This window comes from Electrophorus electricus, chromosome 4, assembly GCF_041902795.1.
Source record: "Electrophorus electricus isolate QZ-2024a chromosome 4, ASM4190279v1, whole genome shotgun sequence".
In the NCBI taxonomy this organism is placed as follows: domain Eukaryota; kingdom Metazoa; phylum Chordata; class Actinopteri; order Gymnotiformes; family Gymnotidae; genus Electrophorus; species Electrophorus electricus.
Window position 1 is genome coordinate 27,090,844 of NC_137500.1, and position 6,979 is coordinate 27,097,822.

The 6,979-nt window shown below is 37.8% G+C and overlaps 1 long non-coding RNA gene across 1 annotated transcript; it reads left to right on the plus strand.

Annotated features, from left to right (window-relative positions):
* The first annotated feature begins 5,166 nt into the window (after positions 1 to 5,166).
* On the plus strand, positions 5,167 to 6,756 carry LOC118240959 (uncharacterized). Its single transcript, XR_004775734.2, has 4 exons — positions 5,167 to 5,343; positions 5,560 to 5,601; positions 5,707 to 5,844; positions 6,201 to 6,756. It is a non-coding gene; the product is annotated as an uncharacterized LOC118240959 (long non-coding RNA).
* Positions 6,757 to 6,979: the final 223 nt, after the last annotated feature.

The window sequence follows — 6,979 nt, forward strand, 5'->3', positions numbered from 1 at the left end:
TGATGCTGTCACTTCACCTCTCTCTTGTCACTCAAGTTTGTTGAGTGAGAGTGGTGGAGTGCTGATGTTCCAGGTTGCACTCATGTCTGTGTTTCCTTCTGGCTCTTTCTTTTTAGCTGTGCTGTGAGTCCATTTTTGCACATTATAATTCCCTAATTTACACACCTTTGTACCAGGACATGCCTAATCTATACTCTCTTTCTGCCGAGGTACACCAATCCCTGATGTCATGATGTTAGTGAGCCTCAACCCTTCTCAGCTGCAATGGCTACTCCCCCACCCCCTGATGCCCCCTACTGTAGCCCACCCAACCCTCCACCCCAGCCAACTACTACTCCATTGCCCTTGATGGATGTTCTTTTGCAGGATGGGTTTCAGACAAGTGAACACAATTTGGACAAGACTATGATCTCTAGAAAACTGGACTAGACATTAATTGCTTGGTTTTTTCATTTTATTATTATTTATTTATTTTTCTCTTAAAATTGTTACTATTGTGGTGACCGTGTTCGACCAGAGGAGGATGAGGCCCCCCTTTGAGTCTTGGTTCCTCTCAAGGTTTCTTCCTCACGCTCTGGGGAGTTTTTCCTTTCCACTGTCGCACTTGGCTTGCTCATTGGGGGCTCGGACTTGGACATTTGTAAAGCATCTGTTGTAAAAAACGCTATATAAACTGATTTGATTTGATATGATTCAATAGGGTTTTCCAGGGTAGGAGTTGAAAATGACAGAATTCTATGTTTCTCTACAAGAGGATGGAGCATGTGGAAAAATGAAATGCATCAGAAGCACTTTAGTTATTGAATCAAAGACAACCTTTACTGAGCTGATGCCAGGGAAGAGCTACTCACGACTACCACGCAATTACCATCTGAACTCAAAATAATCTTAGCTGTCCTTTTTTCCCATTATAGGAATGAAATGGGCTCACCTGTAAGTGTGAATGTGTCTCTGACTGTATTGACATTACAAAGGCAGACATTAGTGGCTTGAGTCACAAGAGCTGGGCCACGCTGTTCATTTTCCTACTATAATCTGTCTGATGGGTGAACAAATTAAATGGAATGAAAAAATAACTGGTGTTTAGGTGTGTGGCCAGTCAAACAACAGGCTAAATATCACGCATCAATATGCATATCACATATATAGGCCTATTACTCAAACTGATGCAAAACCATCTTGCTGGCATACTCTTTGATGATGTTCTCATCTATTCTTAAGATGTGGTCTATGATTTGCAACCCAACTTTAGTTTCTCATCTTAAAGATATCACATACAATGTCTCATTTGCTAATACTGCTACAAATTATTGCAAATATTTTTTAAAGAGAAACAGGATGAGGTGTAACTGCATAAATGGAAGTACATATATGAAATTGCTCCTCAACCCACATTATATTTGTGCTGCTTCTGCAAAGCCACAAGCCAGGGTTAGGCAGAACACACTAATTAGCCTGCGTCATCAAATATGTCATAAACTAAGGGCTGTTGAAGAAATGAAGAGTTCCTTCCCCTGCTAATTTTGTGACTTGGCTGATGTTTCTGCTCACTTTCTTAAATGTCACTGAAACTTTGACAGTATGATCATATGAGACTAATTTAAAACCTTTTTACTACAATCACCATAGTTGAGTGAACATAAACAGAAAATATGGCAGGTGTGTCGTTGCAGGGCTGTATTGTTCCCAGAGGTCTTGAAAACGTGAGTATGACAGGGTTCACAATATGGACTCTATGGAATGAGTCAATCAATCTCAACCCTAAGTAGTCATATATTACAATAATCCACTAATGAATAACCCACCTCTAGAACTAATCCCAACCCTAAATAGTCATAAATTACAACTACCCCTAATGAATAACCCACCTCTACAACTAATCCCAACCCTAATTAGCCATGAATTACACCTATCCCTAATGAATAACCCACCTTTACAACTAATCCCAACCCTAAGTAGTTATAAATTACAACTACCCCTAATGAATAACCCATCTCTACAACTAATCCCAACCATAAGTAATCATATATTACAACTACCCCTAATAAATAACCCACCTCTATAACTAATCCCAACCCTAAGTAGTCATGAATTACACCTACCCCTAATAACCTACCTCTACAACTAATCCCAACCCTAAGTAGTCATAAATTACAACTACCCCTAATGAATAACCAACCTCTACAGGTAACCCTGATCATAAACAATCTGTGATATACTACAACAATTACTAGTGTTATTTAATCACATCCTAGATGACATGTTATGCATGACACTCAATATGCTGTCCAGAGCGTTCTTTGCGGTTCCATCTAAGACTTGAGAAAATGCTATTCCAGCTGCTTGCTCTGTGGGCTGAACTGAGGGAGACATCGCTATGCTAGAGCCAAACACTTGCTCTGTATCAAGGAACAGACTCAGCTCTCCTGTCCTGTGTTGTTCAAACCCAGAAAAGATCTATGTAATTTATCAGCAAAAGGGAATATGTATAAGGGACTAAACTCAGGAATGCTGAGTCATCAAAAGTGTTTTTCTCTGAGCAATACTATCACAATAACATGAAGCTTTATGCATTTTGCACTTCTAGGCATCAGCATTGATCCCTGTATTTCTACAGTATTCTAGTTCATTGGTATGCTGGACTTTAACCTACTGTACTTTACTGGGATGTATTCTATGAGTAAATGGCAAAGAACTTTTGTAAGTTGCTCTGGCTAAGAGAGTCTGCTAAATGCTGTAAATGTAAATAGGTTTTCTTAACAAATCTTTTTGAACTGAAAACATAATAATGGTAATTTGTTTCAATATTTTTGAAGAAAACATTTTCTTTCACATTTACATTTACAGTATTTGGCTTGAAAAATATATCCTGCAAAGAACCTCCTGGACCTGGCTTATAACTCACTCACTCACTCACTCACTCACTCAGACAGGCTTAGCAGGATAAAGATACTCCAGAAGGGGGCAGTATTTGCAGTCAAGTAAGGGCTCCATCTAAGGGTATTGATATATATATAGATGGTAGCTGCGGGTAGGTGTGCTACAGCTAAATGTTTATCATAAATCTTTAGGAGAACATCATAGAATCAGCTGAAACATGGCAAATCACTATGACTCATTTGTCTCTGTTACTCATGAGCTATCTATCTATCTATCTATCTATCTATCTATCTATCTATCTATCTATCTATCTATCTATCTATCTATCTATCTATCTATCTATCTATCTATCTATCTATCTATCTATACTGCAATATGAACTGGCTTGCTAACCATGAAACGAGGAATGACCAAACTAACTCATCATGTTAGACATTAAGCTTTTGTTTAATTGACAACCATCATATCAAACTGGTAGCAGGTTATGGGATACACACAGTGCATCAGTGAGACCCAGTTCATTACAATCAGCATAAATGCCCCTGATTGAAGGTGAAATTGTGGACAAGTTTGATTGAAGCGTCAGACAGACTCTGACCTTGCGATGCAGGGGCATATTCACCAGCTGCTCACACACTTTTACTTCTATTTTATTCCTTGTTCCTATTCCTGCTGGCCTTGGCCGGCCTAAGAAATATTATTTGAAATACCCACATGCCTTTTCTCTCTCTCTCTCCCTGTTTCTCTGTCTCTCTATCTCACTCTTCCTCTTTCTCTCTCTCCCATTTCTATTAAAATGATATCTACAGTGCATAGTTTGTAGTAACTAACTAATAAGAACATCTGTTTGTTGTTACACTCTTGTGTATCTGCTTCACCGGCCCCTTAATTAGAACCACCTAACTTGTAGGTGGGGGATAATCTACGCAGAATGGCAGCATTGGTGCCTTGTGGGAACTATAGTGTGTCTGTGGTCACACATTAGTCATCTAATATTAGTCATCTAGTTTCTGAGCTGTTGGCTAGTTATTTTTATATGGTGGGTCACTCTCAATGCAGCAGTGACAATAATGTGTTAAAAGCTCCAGAGGTGTGGTTGTGCCTGACATACTTGTACCATTGCAACACATGTATCAGAATGATATTAATGCTCTTAGGGTGTTGAAAATATACCACCATGGAAATGAGATCTGGTCAATGGTGGTCCTTTGATCAGAAACTGACCAGTGATGAATGGGGTAGATGGATGTGTCATGGGAGGGACTAGAGTCTGGAAGTGTACACTTATCAAGTGTGCCTATAAGATGTTACACTTTAACCTAATAAAGTGACCACTAGGTGTAGGTGTAGTCCCTACTGAGTCACAGAGTGGGTTTTTTATTCTCTCAGTCACTCAGAAATGTCAGAAGAAGAAGAAAGGGAGACGTGTAGGCCTTTGCTAGAGGGGTAAAACCTTCAGCCAGCAAAACCAATAGCACAGTTTGGCCTTCTGCCAGCAAAACCAATAGCAAAGTTTGGCACACATGAGAATCCTGCACCTCTGACTTGAAGGAACCCATGAAATTCAGGCAGCACTTGGGCCTAAACAATAGTTTAGCCAGATAGCTGGCACACCACACAGAACCAAGGTACTGATGTAGTGCAGGAGTCCAGGGGAAGAGACAGAGCTTTGTTTGTGTAATGTGCATCTGTATACATTTTCCTTTCCATGCTCCAGCTCACCTGGTAGTGAAGGTACAGCAAACTGTTAGCAAGGTCAAGGGTTCACTTCAGAGGGAACACAAACACTGTCATACCGATAATGATGTAAGTTGCTCTGGATAAAGGTGTCTACTGAGTGCTGAAAATGCTGACTCAGCTATGGCAGAGCATCCTGGATGTGAGAGATGACCGTAGCCTTTCTAGATAAGGTCATGGGATGTTGTCCCAGTGGCAGAAAGTGGAGTGCTGGAACTGGATTGGGGTGTTTGACTGTACATAAGATGCTTTCTTTAATCTGCTTAGCTGAGGTGACAGTCTAACTAAGACACAGTAATAAACCAGAGTCAGGTTGCATAAATCTGTCTGATCATGACATAGATAATGTGGGACATGTGTATGCGCTACACAAGTTCTACCTTAGGAAACAGGTCGTAGGTTTTCCACGTAGGTTGGCGTAACTAGTTGAATGACACCTGTGTTTTTTCCCGAACCCAAGTTTCTTTTTAAACTTCTGAGTGGTGAACAAACTTCCTGTCTGGTATGTATAAAGACGAGAACAGAGAGAGAGAGAGAGAGAGAGAGAGAGATAGATCGTTATCACTAGAAAGCATCTTTGTGAAAGGGAACATGCGTATGACAATATTTCTCATCGTGTTGTCTGTGAGCTTGGCAGATGATACTTTTGAAAGATGCAAAATCTTCAAGGCAATCAGGCAGGATCTTGAAATTCTTAAAAAACTCAAGAATGAACCAATCAGCTTTGTAAGTACATTTTAAATATTCACTGTTATATGCTATTGTTGTATAGGTATATATTTATACCTATACATTCTTTACATTTATATTATATAGTGGATGTTATTTTTTAAAATATGTACATATTGAGTTTGGATTGTGAATAGGACAGTGTAACGATAATGACCAGACTTAAAAACATAGTGGTGTATTATTATTTTTAAATTCTATTATTCTTTTCAGATCTCTGCCAACTCCCATTTGCTAGTACCAAAGCAAGATAATGTAAGTCATATATTCCTTCCTTTAACAGAACACTTAATTACTACTTTGATGAAAATGTGATGTGGGAAACGTATAACCAAACATGACGTTTCCTTTTGATCACAGCAGTGTTCATGTGACATGATGATTATGAAAAATCTACAGGACCAGCTACAGAAAGTGAATAAAACCAAACTTTCTGAACAACACAAGGCAGTTGTGGAAATGATTAAAATACATCTAAGTCTTCTGCCACTTTCCACGGTGGGTAACTAATTCTTATAATAAAATATTAGATGTAGAAAAAAATCTTGCATTGTGACTTGGTACACAGTTCAGGTTAATCAGTCAAGAAGGTCTGAGTCCAACAATTCAGCTAATTTACAGAACTCATGGATCCACAAATGTTCCTTGATAAATACTACAGTAAAATGGTCTATAAGTATGTTCATATTAACTGGTATAATAAGCAATATTTAGTAAGAAACACACTATGTTTTATAACCTTAATATAACACCCATGGCCTGTAGACTGACGTAGGGGGAAAATATGGGTTGGTTATGAGAGTAAAGATCTTACCTTGAATAAATGATAAGATTTCTTTTGATTTTTTTTAAAGGCGAAGGGAGACTGCATGGTCCCATGGCGGCTCAGGAACACATGGAGTTTTTTAAACCCTTACCACAGGTACATCCTGAGATGTCACCAAATGCGATGTAATCACTCTTAATGGGAATAGCTGCTCCATAGACAGTTCATTATTATTCTTATCCTAACTTATTTAGTTATTTATTTGTGTTATTTATTATCTTTTTAACATGTATTTTAAAAATCTTTTGGAAATATTTATATATTTATTTTGTATTTACAAATTTGAGGTGCTTTTTTATTGAATGTAATTTTTTTTAAAATACTACACAAAATTTTGTTAAGAATGCAACTGAACAGGTGTTCTGTTGTTCTATTCCAGTGTATTGCAACAATACAGCATATAATATGTTTACAGATACAGATGTTGAACTTTATTTTAAAGGTTCAACTGTTATTTATTTGTCAACATTGTAAATGATGAATCACTATATCGTAGATTCTGATTTGTTTATAACAAATAAACAATTTTAAAATAAAAAGCTGCATCATCTCATATTGTACATTTTATTCGCACTGAACTTCATGGCCCTAGAATATGTGTGAATATGTGTACAGATTAACATTAAACCAAATAACAAAAATACAAGAAACTGAGCACTGAAAATGACCCTGTAATAACATTTTTTTTTAATTTTTTAAATAAAAATATGCTCTCGGTTACAGCAGTATGGAATTTCTATCCTGAAAACCCAGAGTGGCTGGAGCTCTGACCGATAGTGCACATCCAGCTTTAGTGGATATGGGTTG